This window comes from Amphiura filiformis, chromosome 1, assembly GCF_039555335.1.
Source record: "Amphiura filiformis chromosome 1, Afil_fr2py, whole genome shotgun sequence".
NCBI classification, from domain to species: domain Eukaryota; kingdom Metazoa; phylum Echinodermata; class Ophiuroidea; order Amphilepidida; family Amphiuridae; genus Amphiura; species Amphiura filiformis.
Genome location: NC_092628.1, coordinates 15,024,072 through 15,044,137, shown reverse-complemented (window position 1 = coordinate 15,044,137; position 20,066 = coordinate 15,024,072).

Genomic DNA, 20,066 nt, shown 5'->3' with positions numbered 1-20,066 from the left:
TTCAAAACATCAAAGTGTTATTTTTCAATAATATTTTGATTTACATAATGAAAATCGATATTTTGTGGCTGCTTCGACCAACAGTACCTTGTCTACCCTGTCTTGTTCTGTGCATCTATAAATGGGACCTTAAAAACTAACTCCAAAACATCACCATATTATCAACCTCCAAAACAGTTATTTTAGGTTCTATGTTGGAACAATAGTCTGCTTTTACCTGCCATGTCTAGTCAATTTAGGCCCAAGAAAAAGACATCTTTGAACTCATCATTTCATGCATGTACGCTGGTCTATGGCCCCATCTATGGTTCAATTAAACCTTACCTTCTGTGCATGACTATGCATTCAGAAAAGCCAAGGTTTTTACTTGTCTATATTTGATTTCCTATGACTTTCTCATACTCTATAATATATTGATGAATTTTTGTCTAGAATATGTCAGACTTAGAAATTTTATAGTTTATGATTTACCATCATATTTATTTGGTTTTGTTTGGTTGCATATTAGTTATTCATTCAAAACTGTTGTTTTGTTTGTTTGAGTTTGTATCTAATAAACATGATCAAGTGGAAATAGACCATTTACCATATGTCCCATAATGCACTTTAATAAGGGCCATCTGGTCTATATCTCCATGCGCATTTTTAATGCAGTGTGTCGTGCACATGAAGTCTGGCAAGTAATATGTGCATGTGCATTGTGGGATATGTCAGGTCACGTAGCGATAAAGATATGATGTAATAGCCATATTTGCAAAAAAAACCCTATTTTTATTTCAATGACATCGCAGCAAATCTATTAAGCTTTTTTATGTAACAAAAACATAATGCTTTGTAATCTAGATCAGCATATCTGATGCAGTATCAGATACATAATTTTGCTCTTGTAAACACTTGAAAATAATTTGCAATTCAAAAATTGTCCGTTTTAAGTGTTATTTGCTTTACTCAGTGCCAACCAGCACCAGCACACTTAAACATAGCTACATCATGAATGCTATATAATAAATAAACAGTGCAATCCTCTCGCTTGTGTGTAAATAATAATGAACACAGTATACTTTGATCAGCTCGTAATCGGCGGGAATTGTTAGGCTTTTACCACTATACGCCGAAAAGTAGACCCACGTTTAGAGTGATATAGTTGACCTGTCTGGTCTATATTGTGCATGTTAAATAAAATAGACTAAGTATAGGGCTTGAATTAATCATTTGTGATACTTCTGGCGAGAGGTCACAAGACAATTCTCGAAATAAAATATTTTGATATTAATGCACGATGTTATAAGGCCCGTCGATTACCAGCTGATCAAAGTACAGCAAGACCTGCTTCAAGAGTCCTGGATTTCTTTGTAACCACTGTATCCGTTTTAAACGGTCTTAATTTATCAGTCTAAAGATTGTCAACAGTCTGTATACCTCTTGCCTACTGATCATCATGTCAACATTTGTTAGTTAGTTTCTTTTTTATAATGTGAATAGCTGTGCCTTACTCAACTAGATACTTGGTGTTGCAAAAAGAAACAAGTTTCCTGTGGGCTGCAGTACACACATTTAGGTTTAAATTAATCTGAAATTTTTTCTTTCATTTATGAGGTTCCGGAAATCTTCATTTGTGCTGAAGCCTGAATACCTAAGAGAAAAATATTTCCAAAATATTTTTGCTTCTAGAGTTTTGTTTTATAAGAGAGATGAAATCTTGAAACTCAATGCACAATTGACTCATTTTCATATGTTTGTTTGTTTGTTTGTTTGTTTGTTTGTTTACCTTGGTTGGTCTGTAAGGGACACATACTTTGGTCCATGGTAACATACATTCAACTGGTTTGACCATTAATATTTGTCACTTAATTATAATTATAATTATAATTATAAACGTAATTATATTCCAGCACAAATCTGTGATTTCATCAAAGCTTGACCAATAATATGGGTCTCATTCTCAATATAAGATTTTGTTACACTTTCAGATAGCAAACATGGTTATCTTATCTTTCAGAGTGCAGGAGTATCCATATGTGATGTGTTCAAACAAAATCAGTCTGAAGTCGGAAATATTGATTTTGAAATATAGCCAAACAAAGGTAATTATTTCTTATATTTCCTATTGTTTTGGAAACCCTTCAACCGCCCTAATCTTTGGAATGAATTGTCCAATTTCAATGGGTTTCCTGCAAAATATAGAATCACAAATGCTGTATACATCCTAGTAGAAAAATGAAAATTGAATATGCTTGACTTCAGACAAATTTTGCTTGATCACACCAAATACAATGTATAGCAGTAGCTAGCTGTGTGATATGATCAACCAAAATGAGGCATGAAATAGAGCAACATGAAAATTAATATCTCGGAAATAGCTAGTCCAATTTTGATAGAATTCCCAATCCTAGTTTTCAACATATTTTTTTAAACATCAAACCTGTACAATTCAAAATCAACCAACATAATTTTGGATTTTTACTGGGGAAACTGGGGAGGAGTTCTGACTGGGGACATTTTCGCCCCCATTGCGCCACTGGTAAAACTTGTGGGGAAAAAAGGGCTGAGCCTAATTGGTGAGTTGAAAATGTGTAATCCCCAAAAGTGATAGAAGACGTCAAATATCGCATTGGGCCGATTATGGCTGCAGGCTAAGTGTGATGTAGACGGGAGATGCTTAGTTTAGTGAGCTGCCTGGTTGTACATTAATAATGCTTGACATGGCCGTACTCTTCAAAACAATTTAATTCTCCTCGAATGGTAACCATTCTTTGGCAAAGATGAACAAATCTCTTGTTTAGCAGCCAGCAATACAGAGTGAATTTTCTCAAGTAAATTTAATGGACGTGACCAATGCGTATCAATGTGAGTGTAACCTTCAGCCTGATCGCTGAACCCCAGCATTGATTTCACTATTTGAGTCTTGGTCATTTGAATTGGAATAGTATTCTTGGCTGCAATTCCAACTGAAATTTATGCATAGCAAATTTATTGAATTTTCAGCAATCATAATTTTTTCACAATATCATCAAAACGTAATTTCAAAAATATAGGCTATACCCTGTGTTCGGAGTCACATGGTGTAACGTGTCCAGTTAATTTACCCGCAGAGAATTTCAGCATTGCGGACAACACTGCCTAAGAAGGATTAAGGTTACACAGAATTTGGATGGTTCTAGGTTCAAATTGGCTGTTACGCAGCCACCTAAACCATTTTTTTCTCAGAAAATAAACATCGAGGCCTAAAAATCATAGGTCATCTCGAAGCTAACATTCTAAGCATTATTATTAATTATTATTTATTAATCTAGCTCATACACAAATGTACTTTGAAAGTGTTTCAATTTTGTTCACGTATCATGAGCATGAAGATTTTTTGTGACAGAGGCCATAATTTATTGACACAAGCCCCGATTTCTCTCTCGATTTGCCTGCCGATTATAAACAGGTCAATATAATAATGTTCCTATCAATTTAAAACACAGCTTGTGTGAATTTCATTTTATAAGCTTATGCATTGACAGAATTTGAGTGAAATCTGGTACCACTTTATTGTCATTTTGCAACAATAATATTCGTTTTGTGTCTGATGTTATCGCCAGAATTCTTAGCTACATTATTTCTATGATACCTTCTTAACTCACACGTGGTATGCTAATTTTACTAGGATTAGCCAAAAATGAAATATCTGTGTGTTTTGTCACATCAATGCTGTCATTTTCACGGATTTCAAGACTCGGGTTACGGCCATGACAAGTCATACACGTGAACAAAATCATTTGTATTAGCTTTATCTTTCAATCTGTTGATTGCACAATTGGCATGGTAATTATTGATTAGTGTGACATTGCAACCAACAATTAAATACTTACATGATTTCAGCATAATGGTGAAAATTTAACAATTTTGTATTATTTCCTCGAGATGTTTCTCCGGCACACACGTTTCATAAATACGATAAATATAAGAGGTCACGACCTCGGGTGACACTAACGGCATGGCCAAGACTAACTCGACCCAATACCAATTTGCACCACTATGACAAACAACTGTTTCCAATTTCTATGCCGTAAGTTTCTTCCGCCTCCACTTCTTTCTCCTGCACCCTCTCTTCTTAGTGGCGTAGCGTAGGTCACCATATTGGGGGGCACCGAACATGATGGGGGAGGCGGCACTGGGTCTGGTTGGGGATTTGGGGCAGAAGCCATTTTTCTACAATTTTCCTATGGGATTTTCTAAATTTTCAGATTGATTGGGGGCATGTTACCCTGTGCCCCTATGACGCTACGCCACAGATCAGTGGCGTAGTATGGTTCATCACATGGGGGGCACCGACCATGATTGGGGGCGCACCGGGGTCTGATTGGGGGAGGGGCACGACTGAGCCGTTTTTCGACAATTTTCCTACGGGAATTTTTAAGATAGATCGATTGGGGAATATGCCCCTATGACTATACACCACTGGAGAGCTCCCTTTCTCTAAAATAAATCTATAGCCTATACAATAAAGGAAATTAGATAAATAGGCCTACGTAAAGCAATAAGTATATTTTTTTATATTAAAGAAGAACAATAGAAGAAATACAATAGCAAAAGAGCATGAAAATTATTGCAAAACTTCAATGAATAGGCCTAGGCCTAATAGTAAATAGGGAGTTTCATGAATACATTGGTGCGCGAGGGGTAGGAGAATAATGTAGGCCCGTATGTGTAAAAATCAAGCCCCTCCGCCTCCTGTAAAAGATCAAATGATAACTTTACTCCCCTATAGGCCTACACTGCTGTTGGCCATTGCACGGATCCCAAAATGGGGGGAGAAGGGAGCGGTAAAGGGTCCAGTTTGGCCGTGGAGTTTGGAGGGTCGGAGGAGCCCGTAAAAAGGCCCTTCGGTTTTTTTCGGACTCACTTTTATAGGCCTCCCGGATAGGCCTAAGGTCTCTGTTACGTTCGGCTTTGCTTTTAACGGGCCCGGGTCCATAAGGTGGGCCTACCTTTTATATTTTTTACGAATTTCCTCTCATTCACATGATTGGTCGAGTGCCGAGCATAAAACATCGTGCCTCGGGATGTACGATCATGGGGTAGGGGAAAGGAAGTAGGCCTAACTTCACTTTTTAATGATGTTATTGTAGGCCTATTATTTTGTTTTTGTTAGGGGCCTATTATTTTTGTGTGAAATAAGAATCATTTTCTTCAGAAGAGGGGTTCCAACTTTATAAAAAGTCAAGGCGTCAATAAAGCGGGCAATAAAATTGCAACCCCCCCCCCCCCCCCATTTTGGTAACAAAAATTTATGACCCCTCCCCCACCACCGATACACCTTACCCCTAAGCAGACTAAAATTGTATTAAAATCAGTATTTTTTAATATATTTCTGACACTCGGGTAAACAAACTATCTGTGGTCATCAGATATGACTGCCTACATTTTGGTCATCAAAAATTTTACCAAATTGGCAAATACGGTAGGTATTTTTGGCAACCCCAAAATAGCTGTCGGCCAAGGGTTTCGGGCCCGCTAAGGGACTAAGCTCGGTGGGGTCGAGGGCGAAGCCCCCTCAAAGCTATATGGTTTCTGCAGATTTAGCACCAAAAGGACATTTCAGAGGGTAAAAATAACATTTCAAAGCTCCTGGCTTGTTTTACACTTTTAATAAAAGTGCTTCCTTCTTCCAGAAAACATGCTTCAAAGCTTTGAGTTTCCTATACTTTTGTACATGAGACATTCTTTAAAGTTTTGTTTTTGCCTAATACTATGGCCTACATGGCTGAAATTGATATATGTGATGCATAATATAAAAGCTATGATTCATCAAATTTTGACCCCCCCCTCTTGGGTATGTGGGAGGGGCCCACATGGGGGTACTAATGTGCATGAAGAATACATTGTATGATAAGAAGATTTTGTAAAATTCGGTATGTTCAACATACAGAGTGATGTCACTACAAATTGGGACTAAACTCAGAGATGTCACAGGCTGACCCCAAAAATCCTGAACTTTGCGAAGCGAGGGTAGCGAGCGGAGCTCTCGCCAACCACGGGCGGGGGTCCGGGGCCTGCTTAAGGGCCCCCGGTGGGGGTCAAGGGGGTGAAGCCCCCTGAAGCCAGATGGGTTCTGCCCATTTAGCACCACAGGAAAGGCCATTTCAGAGGGTAAAAGAACATTTCAAAGCTCCTGGCTTTGTTCTACACACTTTAATAAAAGTGCTTCCTTCTGCCAGAAAACATGCTTTAAAGTTTTGAGTTCTCCTATACTTTTATGCACAAGAGGCACGCTTAAAAAATGTTTTTGGCTTTATTACATGACCAATATGGCTGATGCGCATGATATATGTGAAGCAAACAACAAAGGCAATAATTAATCATTTTTTGTGCTTGGCATCCACTGCCTAAACCACCCCACCCCACCCCCACCAACCGGCACCCCATCATGGGCCTTGACGATCAGTGTGCTTTTAGTTAAAATTTCAGGACAACAAACATTTTAGCAGATTTAGCACCCCAAAAGAGACCATTTTTGACATAAAACCTGTTTTAGACTTTTTTTTGAAAAAAATGCTTCCTTCACCCTAAAAAAGTGGTTTTAAATTTGCAGTTTCCTATACTTTTGTACATGAGAGACATTCTTCAAAGTTCTTTTGTTGCCTAATAACATGGCCTACATGACTGAACTTGATATATATAATGGGCAATATAAAAACAATGATTCATTAAATTGTTGACCCCCCCCCCCTTCGGGTATGTGGGAGGGGCCCATGTGGGGGGGAGTACTAATGTGCATGAAGAATACATTGTGTGATCAGAATAATTTGTAAAATTTGGTCTGTTAAACATACAGAGTGATGTCACTACAAATTGGGACTAAAATAGTAGGCCTATCCCAAGGGAAATACATAGGCCTACACACCCCCAACCAACCTCCCCACCCCCACCCCAAGTCCACCCCGACAGCCACATAAAGCCAAAGGATACCGCTAAAAGGTTCATATCAAACCTTTTGACCGAAATTTGCTTCCATTTAGACTTAAACATGACTTGATATTAGAGTATACATAGGCCTATATACATCAGTATAGCATCATCTCAAACATCATCGTTCATTAATACACATTACATACTTCTTCCTTGGGTAATATTCATTGAGGAAAAAGAGATGAGTTTTTGAACGCAAAACCCGACACAATCAGTATTATGAATATAACATGCTGTCCGATAACGGATCAAAATTCATCAATTTTGGACATGAAAAAGCTTGAAAAGGTGCACGTATGTTCTCAATAATATAAAAGATTTGACCACATGCATGTTAAATGAGTACCATTATCTAGCCGACTCATCCAGTCAGTATTCTAAGGTTTTCATTTTAAAATTGGAGATGTTCCCACCCGATTCCCCTGGGTGCCCCCCCCCAAACCAATCACAGGCCTCAAAAACTATACAGGGTCGGTCGGGTTTTTCTGGCTGCATTACAATGGGGCAGTGTCTTTGAGGCCGAAAAGCGTCTTGGGCGGTCGAGCTTGCAACTGCAGGCGATTTGACGGGCGATTTGACACGAGGCGGACATCTTTATAGTATGTTTTATAATAGAGATAATTGTGTTATGCATGACAGATGACAAGCTACTGCCTGTCAATCAAATTTGTTACCAAGCATCGGTAAACAAATTGAACAATAGGAGATGACTGAAGGTGACAAAATAAGCTAAAATGGTCATTTTACACTTTTTTTAATTCACATGATTGGTATGCATGTTTTCTTACGTGTAAGATGATAATATATTTTTTGAGCTGACAAAGCCTGAAAAGATTTTGTTTAACCTTAAGTAGGGGGAAATTGAAAAATTTCCCAAGTTGTCACACTGACCCACTACTGAAACATCTTTACTGAGACAAATGTGTGTGAAAATGTGCAATTTTAATGCTGAAATGGGCCAAAATGAGGACAATTGTGACCTCAAACTGGGCCAAATGAAGATAAACATTACAACTTTTGATAAATATTTTCCTGTAATTAGAGCTGGGAGGGACTAATGTACCTGGTCGGTACGTCTCTGATCGTCTCTGATCGTACAAATATCATGAAAGTGCAATTGAAGATGAAGAACACAAGAGAGAATCCCATTTCCATATTGTACATGTTAATAATATTTTCTCATGTTGCTGGTAATATTTCCTACATAACTACATGATGGACAGGTGACAGGTGACACTGTTAACATGCGACTATTGAATCACTACCATAATGCAATAGTACTGATGATATAATAGTGCATTTAGCATTTTTATTGTCGGACCTAAAAATAAATGTGGTGATTTGTTTGAATTTGAGCTTCACCTGATGGTGTACCAGCTCATGTCAGTAATGATTCCACTGCTATTGATGGAAACCAGAAGTATCATGATGCAACAAGGTCTCCTGTACTTCTATAATGTGCACATGCTTTTGGTTTTAACATGATTAACTAACAGCTACCCAAATTATATTTGGGTGTAATGAGTTAAGTGATTAAAAAAAACATCTTGCCAAGGATATTAGGTACCCGGTTCTGTTGGGTCTCAAACATACAAAATGATTATCAGGAACTGTCATTGCTAGCTGGGCAGCAAATCTTCTATCATGTAATGAATGTTGATTGGACTAAATTGCACATTTTTTTAAATGAGGTCACTGTGCTGACTAGTGCCACTACCATAAATCTGTGCTGAATTTCTGTAGGTGAAGGAAGAAAAGGAATGAAGCAGACCAAAACATCACTTTTGCAGGTTCAGTTACAAAGAAATAGGGAAAAATCAATTGCAATTGGTTAGAAGATGGCCATATTTACAGAATAATTACAATTTCTGGGAATAGGGAATGATATATTTATGCAGCACGATGTGACATAGTAGTTCTATATGTTTCCCCTCTTTATTGAATCCAATGTTGTTGATACGTCAAGAGACCTGAGGGTCAATGGTCCATTGCATCCTGGGATGTTGTCAATTTATCTCTCATCTTCCTTCCAATAAGTCCTCTAATAATGTCTTTTATCCATAGCTGGGAGGGTGTATATTAAGGGAGGTTGATTTTCAACTTTTTTTAGATATTTGATTTGAAACAAATGGAGATATCTGTGACTTGACATAACATTAACTACCATGCAAAGAAAAAAATTCTACCTCCTAGCACTTTTTGAGGAAATCCATTTTAGTTTTCAAAAATAAGCCTGTCGAATTCGGCAGCTTTGCACCACATTTACTATGGGAAGTTTGTATGTGATATTAAGTTCCTACATTTTTGCAACTTTTTTGGTATCAATATTTTACATGTGAAAAATGTTTCATTCTATTGATGTGAAAAATAACCATTATGTATCAGAGTGCCAGAAAATCATTTTCAAATTTAACCCCTTATCACACCTGCGAGTGCTGTATATTTGTACTCTTCAACCCTAAAATAGGCCACTTTTTTGCTCATTATGTTTAACTTTGTTCCATTAATGTTATCCATACAAGATATAGGAGTCATTCTAATATCAACAATAACAGAATAGTTCTCAATTTCAATGACCCCACTTCATTTTAACTTCTGCTTAGATTCCAAGGTCTTCATAATATTGAGTGTAAGATCCCTCAGAAGCAACGGAAGGTCTCATCTGACGACTCACGCTTTTTGCTATGATGTGATTCTGCCTTGCTTCCAGACCATGCACAGTGTGGGCAGCTTCAGATGTCAGCTTCACAGCTCTTTCAACACTCTTGGAATGTGAAGGCAGGTCAGGCTGCGCTACTTTGGAACCATTCAGCAATGCTTCTTGAAGCACCTGGTCAGGAGCTGGTTCACAGATCCCACTTTGAGACAGGCTGATAAGTTCCGACCAATGGGTGGCTTCAGTATTAATTGGTGTGATCTTCTTTAAGCACTTCTTTGCTGGCTCTTCACTTCTGATAGACAAGACTTCACCATGGAGTACAGTACATTCTCAGGAAGCAATGCAAATGCATTGTACTAGAGGTTGCTGAAAGCGATAGATTGGATCTCTTCAGACTGCAGCTTGATCCTCTGGATCCTGTTGAAAATGTACAGCTGCTGGATATGGAACATGCTGTCCCTTTTGATCTCAAACCAACTTACTGCATACACTTCAACAATAAACTTGATAGCATGGTGAAGCCTTTCTTGTAATTCTGCAGGATAAGCACCTCTGGTCCACAGACACATCAGTCTTATTGCTAATGTCAACCAATGTACATGATTCAATGGTCCTATCTTCCAGGCTGCAAATCTTGGGCTGACCTTTCCATGTGAAATGCCATAAACATACTCTAGCAGATGCCTCTGGTCACTACTGAGATCATCCAGTGACTCTTCATCAAATTCCATCTGATCAAGGGGCCGTTCACCTTTGTGTTCACTCTTGTTTATCACAAGAAGATACTCTGATGTAGATGTGGATGGTACCATTATTGATCACCTGTACTGTAACAACCCAAATATTATTCAAAGGGTCTCTCCTCATGATGGTATAACTGGCAGTGATCATTCTGGTATTCATCTCACTCTCAGTGTTGTTACTCCTAAACCTGCTCTTCCTCCTGGCACATTTTTTCAATATTCCAAGGCTGACATTGATGGGCTTAGAAACGATCTTAATAAAATCAATTGGCATGCACTTATCGAGGATAAATCCATCAATGATGCTTGGTGTGCTTTCCGGGACAAATTTCTTGCATGCATTCACAACTTTGTTCCAAAAAGGAAGGCTAAGATGAATCCAAAGAAACCTTGGATAACATTGGAAACAATCAATCTTGCCAGAAGGAAGCGCAAGCTATACCGTTCTTACCGTAGATCACCTAATAATGTTACCAAACTCAACAAATACAAGCAGTGCCGAAATAAACTTAAATCCCAAGTAAGAAAAGACTATCATAATTATCTTGTTGATATTGCTGCTGATGACTCCAATAATGGGACTAAATTCTGGTCCTTTGTCCGGGCATCCAAAGCTAAACAGTGTGCTAACTCGTTTAAAGTTGATAACAATGATATCACAGATCCAACCTTAATTGCTAACACTTTTAATGAATTTTTTGCCTCAAACTTTACAGATGCTGATTCTGATTGCAACACCATTTGTGAAGGACACATTGGTTCTCATCAACTGTCATCCATTAGCACTAATGCCAATGAGATTTTTGATCTCATTAACCGTCTTAAATCTGGTAAGGCCCCTGGTTCTGATGGAATTACATCCACCATGCTTAAGATTACAGCCGGTGAGATTGCTTTGCCTCTTACGTTGCTGTTTAACTGCTCTTTAAGAGAAGGTATTATTCCGGAGGACTGGAAGAGAGCCAATGTTGTACCGATTCACAAGTCAGGTGACATCTCTAGTATCAAGAACTACCGACCTATTACGTTGTGCTCTGTGGTTGGAAAGCTGCTGGAGAGGGTGGTTACAAATCAAATGATTGTTTACATGCGTGACGTTGGTTTAATTTCTAAGCAGCAACATGGCTTTGTCGCAGGTCGATCTTGTACAACCCTCCTCAGCTCAGTTTGCCACCACTGGGCTCAACTGCTTGATGTGAGATCCCCTCCAGTTGTTGACGTCATCTTCCTTGATTGGAGTAAGGCATTTGATAAAGTCAGTCACTCAATTCTCCTCAGTAAGTTGCACAATTATGGTATTTGTGGCCCCATGTGGCACTGGATTTCTTCATTTCTCAATCAGCGTTTTCAATGTGTTCAGTTTAGAGGGTCTTCTTCCAATTGGTTGCCTGTTTTATCGGGAGTCCCTCAGGGTTCTGTTTTAGGTCCCTTTTATTTAACTTGTTTGTTCTTGATTTACCCAATTTTGTTCAGTCTAACCTCCCCAGTATGCTGACGACACTCTGCTTTATAGGCCCATCCACTCGGAAGATGACGTCACCATCTTGCAGAATGATCTTGATTATATAATTTCTTGGTGTACCACAAATAAAATGTGTTTAAATGCAGCTAAATGTAAAGTCATGAGGCTAAGTAAAAAGGTTACGTGTGATGGCACTTCTCCTTCATACAAAATTTCCAACTCAAATTTAAGTGTTGTTCAAAATTATAAGTATTTGGGTGTTATTATTTCTTCTAATCTCAAGTGGAATGACCATGTTAATCATGTTGCCTCTAGAACATCTCGGCTTGTTGGTTTTATTAAACGCATTGTCCGTTGCAATGACCCTGTTATTTTAACTAGGCTTTTTAAGACCCTGTGCCGCCCCATTCTTGAGTATGGTGCTCCTGCATGGCTGCCCTATCAACAAAGTCAGATAAACCGTCTTGAAAATGTTCAGAAGAGGTTGGCACGTTCATGCATTCCAGCACCTAGGGGGAGCTTACTTACCAATTCAGACTGGAAAAACTAGGACTTTCATCACTTGAAAACAGATTTCATTACTTAGCCATAGCTTTTGTCAGTAAATGTCTCTATCGTGTGTGTATGATGTGGATCCTTTTGTTTATGTTCAAATTAACACTCATCATACTGACACTACAAAATTTCACCACAATTTTGGTAGGACAGATTGTTTCAAATATAATGTTTATACCCGTTTTCCGTGCAATTCCAATCATTACCTCTCCACATTAGAGATAAGTTGAATATCAGTCTTTCTAGCTTTTTATCTAACTGTAAATTACATTTTAAACAATCCAGCTGGCTGGTATGATTAAAGTAACTAAATGTAAATGTAAATAATTTATTATGTGCAATATCATTATTTTCTTTTTCTTTAGATTTGGAGCCTTTGGATGAGATGGTTGGAGAACAGCATGCATGCGCTTTTGTTCTGTTTCTTCATGGAGTGCTTTTAGGTTGACCACTTGAAAGTGGCATTTGCTACTATTTGGTCTTCCTGCCAGGGCACTCTCGTTCTTTGTTCGTCCCTGTGTTCTTGACTTGTATCCTGTTCATCTACACACCTCACCCAAATGCTCCCCCCTCTTTTGCTGTTGATATTTTATTGGTAGGAATGTCAATTTATTGTTTAATTAAATTTAATGATTGTATTTAATTTAAAATCGATTTCCCTCATTATTTTCATTTTTTTAAATGTATTTTATCATGATTGTATTGTACTTTTATATTGTATGAATTTTGTTTTGTATTATGTGTATTTCTGGCAAATAAAATGAAATGAAATGAAATGAAAATGAAATTCACCTGTGGCAAATCCTGATGATCAGTTTCACACAATTTTCCCAGGGGGGGGCAGTGAAAGCGGATGGACTTTTAGTACTGCCATCAAGGTGCTTAAATACTGCTCTGAAAGGAAGCTCATTCTGATGAAATGAACAGCCAATGTTGTGTAGTTTCCTCTTAATTTCATTTTCTAGAACTGTCACGAGACCTCCCATTGCATTTGTGTTGTCAACAAGGACAGCTTTCAGGGTATGAACACTGTTGAACTCCTTCAAGACACTAGCAACTTCTTTACCAAGGAGGATTCTCGTTGCCCCTTTGACTGGGATGACTCTATGATTACATGAAAATTACCATGTTCTACTAAATTACATAGGTTGGTTGTTTCATTATCTTATTTTTCCTAAAAACAAACTACCCTCAACATCTTCACATCCTGCTTGTATTACTGACGGCTTTTCATTTGACCTCTGTACCGTTCCTAAAAATTGACATAGGCCTAAATAGCAATTTAAGACAATTGATGGTGACATCATAATCATTACTGACATTAGATGTTGGTACTTACTGATGATATTGTGCCATCAATAGACAAAAAGAATCCTTTGCCTTCAATGTAAAAATAGACTGATACCAAATAATGAGCTGGGCTGTATTTATAATTCCTATAATACCAGTACTTATAAATCAGCCCATAATCTCCCATAGTATAACACTGTGCAAGGTTGCCGAATTCGACAGGTTTATTTTCCAAAATATATTTGGATTTCCTCAAAAATTACAGTAATTTCCACAAAAATGACTTGTTGCAATGGTGTTTCTATATGGATTCACAGATATCTCCACTTGTTTCAGACCCCAGTTCCAAAATCAACCTCCCTTAGTGTATATGCTCTAGATATGTCAGAGATGGAGAACACAAATATTGCTCACATATCCTATAATCTGATTCTGCAGTACTTTGTTTTTCCATCTATCGCAAAATTATTAGTTTCAAATACAGATCTGTGCTATTATATGCAATTTCAACTGTTTTGTATGATGACTTTCTGTTACTGTACCTTGTTGAAAGCTGTCAAGTTTTTGTTTAGTTAGGGAGAGTAGCTTGCGATATTGCATTCATAATCAAGAGGGTGAGTACTTTAGTAGTAGGGTATGGAAGTGCCAAATTGTTAGTTAGCAATATAAAATTTCACACTTTGTGTGCTTAAAAATAATTTGATTTGGAAGATTTATCTTTGTGAAAACAAGTATCAGTATGAAGATTTACTATCATGCGATACATTTATTATTTCAGTATTATTGTTGCATTTACACTGCAAATTTTTCCAACATATGCATCCCTACCAATGTAACTGTTGGGCAAATTCAAACGCCCAACATTATAGATTTTACCTTTGTTTCGCCCAACTTTTCATCAATAATGTACGGTATTTCCCAACATTGGGCTTGCCTTTGATCGATATCAAAAATTCCTATTTGCTGGAAATCTGATTTCAACCAACTTATTGCAGTGTATTATTTCATTTTATTTATGTATTATTTATTTAACTTCAGTGTAATATAGGTTTTCCCGTCCAATTTCAAACTTTGGTCGTTCAGTTTAATAAAAGTGTCATTCGTTTTCGCGCAAGATTGAATGATAGCAACGAATCCCGATTTCTTTTTCGCATTGTGAGCAATCGATTTCATTTTAGTTCAATCAAATTAATGTATGATCAGAACAATTCATTATTGTGAGTTCAATTTCGTTCTCGAATGTTTCAATTTCACCATTAGACGTCTAATTTAAAGAAATAGGCAATCAATTTCGCCAAAGATGCACGGGGATTGCGTAAACGTTGTTAATCCTATTTTCAATTTCATGCATTGACAATCTAATTAGCGAAAAGGAATTCAATTTGAAATTATGTGCATTTTCAAGTATACTGACATAGGCCTATAGGCCCTACGTCTACGTTGCAGCAGAAAAAAAGTGAGTAACCCTATGTAATACAGAATAAACACACAAATGTTTTAATGGGTAATGCTTGTAATGAGAAGTTTACTTTAGGTACAGTGTTCATTTATAAAGACATTAATGCTTGCAAATATACAAATACTGAATGTAACATGTTAATATTGTTTTAAACACACTAACGCATTAAAATATATTTAAAGCGTCGTTTAACATGTTCGGGTGTTAGCAATATTAACACTTTAACATGTCAGTTAATCCAGTGGCGAAGCGTCATAGGGCACGGGGGCACGTTCCCCAATCGATCTGAAAATCGAAAATCCCACAGAAAAATGGCGAAAAACGGCTTGTGCCCCTAATCAGACCCGGTGCCCGCCAATCATGGTCGGTTCCCCCACCCCCGAATAAAAATTTATAAAATGTTATACTATAGGCCTATATATAGTTCAGATTTTCACGCAATGAAATGGACACGAAATGGGTCTAATTAAACAGGTTGTGATGTAAAGGATATGTTTATAAGTCGACTGCAAAATATGCTAAGCTATTTAATTTCTGGATGTTGTTTTGACTGTGTTCATTCAGTTTTTATTCTTATACTATACATATATATTATACAATTAAAAATACGAAGATTTAAAAAAAGACCTATCGTAAGAAGAAGTAGCATTAACTTAAAGGAAGAGTTTCATTATATTTTTATAATTTATATGATTAACCAGACTGAGCTTGATTGAACTATGGGACATATACATCACTTTATGGTTTCTGAACTAAACCGGGAAAAATATTATAATTAGTTATAATTCATTTTCTTTTTTACTATAGGCCTATGCATACGGCAATTTTAAACATGACTTAACATTTTTTCCCTTCACATTTAATATAGCAACGTGCTTGTTTGAACAATGTTGACGATACATGTATCTAATGTGTACTATAAATAGCATTTTTATATTTGAACCATTGTAAAAAATTTAAGAACTTCTGGATTTGATTCTGCACTTTGCGAATTCGATTGAACATTTTTCCATTTTGTTTCGCATATATGAATTTGTATTTCCAAATAGGCTCTGAATTCAAGGCCACGTGAATTTGGCTGCACAATGTCTTGAAATTGGGTGCACTATTTAGAATTTTGAATGCGTATTAAGCGAAATAGATTGCACATTTGCTAAATTGAAATCGAGAATGTAGCGTTCATTCAATTTCGCGAAAAGGAATGACACTTATACTAAACTGAACGACCAAAGTTTGAAATTGGACGGGAAAACCTATATTATGTGGTTGAAAATCCAATTTCGAGTACTTTCTCAAAGTTGCATGATATTAATGCCCATATTTATGGTATTATCATGATTTTAAATACTAAATAGAGCACAATTCTTCATGTAGTTCCTAATGTGAGCCAACTCGGCCAAGTAAAATCAGACATAGGTGTTGCTAGATTAATTAAAATTAGACTTGACTCTGAGAGTTCACACAAAGTACAGCATGTGATTATCAGCATGTTTACTATCAGATTTTTCTCAATTTCAAGGTTATCTATGATCAATATGACTAATTAAAACTTTTCATGTGTATTTGTGTACGTGCCTTCATTTGTGCATGTACAGAGTGTTTTTGTATGTCCTGTATGACATGTGGGGTGAATCAATGTTTGTCATCAAATGAGGACACACACAGGACTTTTCACATTTTTAAACTTTGGACCTACATGCAATCGAGCTCGTCCTCTGTTTGAAATACTGCAGCTGCTGAGCATATTACACATTTGTACATCATACATGGCTTCATACAACAAATTCGCTACTTTGTCCTTGGTATGTCCATTGTATACCGATTCCAATGTCCTGGTTTAGATAGCAATACACAAATTCCCCAGTTGCTGGTGTGCACCGGTATTTGTGGGTGTGGGTGTTCACTGAAGATGTTGTCAAAATATTACACACTCAAAGGAACAGGCCTATAATAGTATACATGGAGTTGTAAACTTCATGAACTGTAAGCAGAATAAATAAATATGCACCTCATGGATGGCTTTATTTACACAGATTTCTAGCTTGACATAGCAAAGTCTGGTCATGTACTCTATTCCAGAGCAATGCAAGAGAGAACACATACAAAACAATAGCTCAAACCTTATTTTACCTGTGTTTATATTGTCACCATTGAAATAGAGAGTTACAGTGAGTTATTTGTTTTACTGCACGTGCCTATGGCACATAACAAATGTAGCATATATAGTATTTTACAGTTGTACCAGGATGGAAGCAATGAGGTTTTAAATAGAAATGACTAGTGAATGTGTTGGTCTTATTGAGTAAATCTTTTGGTTTGTATAGGGTTAAGAGATTGCATGTACATTTTGGTCCAATTTATGGTGACACTTTTTACAGTATACTTAATGACCATGATGGTGAGAATCTTGTTTGGTTGGTTGGTTGGTTATCCCTGAGTGACTTGCACACATACACACACACACAATGAGCTACATTGAGCTCACTTGTGCAGAGTGCCAAACCTATTTACCAACTTATTGTATGTAATTTTGTTTACATCACCACATGATATAATTGGCAAGAACTAAGTTTTGAAATCAAAAGATACACATAGCTTCAAGAAGCAGGAACTTGGCCATGTATTTGAATTTGATGTTGTCCTAATTAGCAGTATGAGGGTAAATGAGAAAGAGAGCGAGAGAGAGTGTTTACACACTGACACATGTCACTTCCATTTTGTTGTCGAGATGATGGTTAACGGTCATTGGTTTCGGCAAGTTATTTGCCAGTTTATATCAAGGTCTTTTATTCCTTCACTTTTTCTTCTTATTTGTTTGTTTATTTATTTATTAAAAGTGCAACGCTCCTGTGATATGTAATATTTACGATATGAACAGTTTTCTGAAATTTACATGAAAATCAGAAATCCCAACCCCATCGAAATAGGTTAGGTTCACAGGGCATATAATTTTCCTAAGCATATTTCTGATGGATAAATATGATGAGTCGTTGTCAATCAAAAAGATATTTCTCTGTTTGCCCTGGAGCTAGGGAAGGTGACACGGTTCAATAACAAATTAAGCAACCAGTTATGTATTGGTAAAGGGCATATTTTACTTCTTTGAAAAGTGTTACTTGTTTTACATATTGGTAGGGGCGTCGCTAGACCAATATGATTCGGGGGGTGGTACAGCATGTTTTGCCGACGGAAATATTTTGTGAAGTGTAGACCCAATTTTTTTTAGCCAGGACGGCGCTCAAGAATCTAAACAGTTGGGGGGGGGGGGAGGTAGCATAGCGGTCAATTTTTTTATAAAATTTTTAAAAAATTAGTAACTACTATAACATTAACAATAGGCCTATTACGTAACAACAGCACAATTTCGTAACATATTTTTAATCTTTTATATGACTCTTGCAATTTGCCGACAATCACATAGCTTTCACTACATTTGCCGACAATCACATGGTTTTGGCGACAACAGTCAATTTTGCCGACAAAAATTGTGTATTGGGGTGTCATACCCCTCCCCCTCTAGCGACGGCCCTGCATATTGGTCATCATTAGTTAGATGTCATTGGTTTAAACTTGTTTTTTTTTTAAATATATTTTATCCATGGTCTTGAGTCATGTTGATAAAATATTATGCTTCTGTCTACTCCACCCCAAATTCATATGATTACAGTGATCAATATGAAAGGTTACCTCTGTCTGCAGATCTAGTTCAATGTCAAACTTGTTGTGGAGGTATTATAGCATCATCATCATCATCATCACTGGGACACACCCATTGGTGATAGGCAAGAGGTGTTTTCCAATGGCTCGGATTTCATCTCCTCAAATTGTCTGACTTTGAGTCACAGCATATTATCAGCCAGTCTGTCAAAATTGACAGTAATCAACTTGACAATTTACATCTGTATAAAAGTACAGTCAATAAGCCAAATATGTTTTGACTTCATCTTCATAAGCATTATATGAAACAAAAAATAATTAGAATTAAATGATATATAGCTATTGGTGCTATTGCTATCATTATCATCCTATCAGTCATAGGGATTTAAAAAGCATATTATAGGATGCAAGGCATTTAGAAAAGGAAGGAGCAAAAGAGGGATTCTCATTCATGTAAATTATACACAAAATTTAGGGTTAGGACTAAGCCTAGGGATAGGGTTAGGATTATGGTTAAGGTTAGCATTAGGAGAGGAAAAAAACACAAGAAGAAACCACAGAGAGTAGACCTATGTGGAAATTTTGGGAAGAGGTAGGGTTTTAGAAGATTTGAAAGAATTGGTGGTATAAGCATTCCTGAGTGATGGTGATACGCAGCATGCATCATCAGTCATTGTAATCATCATCATAATCATCAATACCATCACTGATCAGCATCACTGATCATTAATTCACATTGTCCCTAACTGACGCATTATTAGATTTCTAATAACTTGCTTTTATTTTTTCATAAATTTGTGGATTTACATGCATGTTCAAATTTCCATTAACTGTGTTTATATGATTTGGCCTATTTAAATATGTCAAGTCAATAATCCATCTAATAATTTGCATTGTGTCACCAGGCCAGCTGCGCTCACGCCACCCTAGATATTGGCAAACCATGTTGCCGAAGTGTAATACTGAGAGAAAGTTATATCATGATGTAGTCGTGCTCTAAATTAATTAAATTATTATAGATTATGTCTTAATTTGTTTAATTATTGCACTACAGTAAATCTATTAAGACATCGCTCCAAATCAAATGTCACTGATGTGCATGGATGTTAATTTTGTGATCATTGATGTCTTAGAAATCATTTGTGGGAGGGGGAAAACTGAGGCTGTTCATAAATGTGTAAGTATGTTTTATTTTATCAGTCACATGTCACCCAATTATGGATGCAGTGTGACAAGTGTGGTTGTTTTAGGTGTCTTCCTATCACCATGATCACATTTAACCAATTA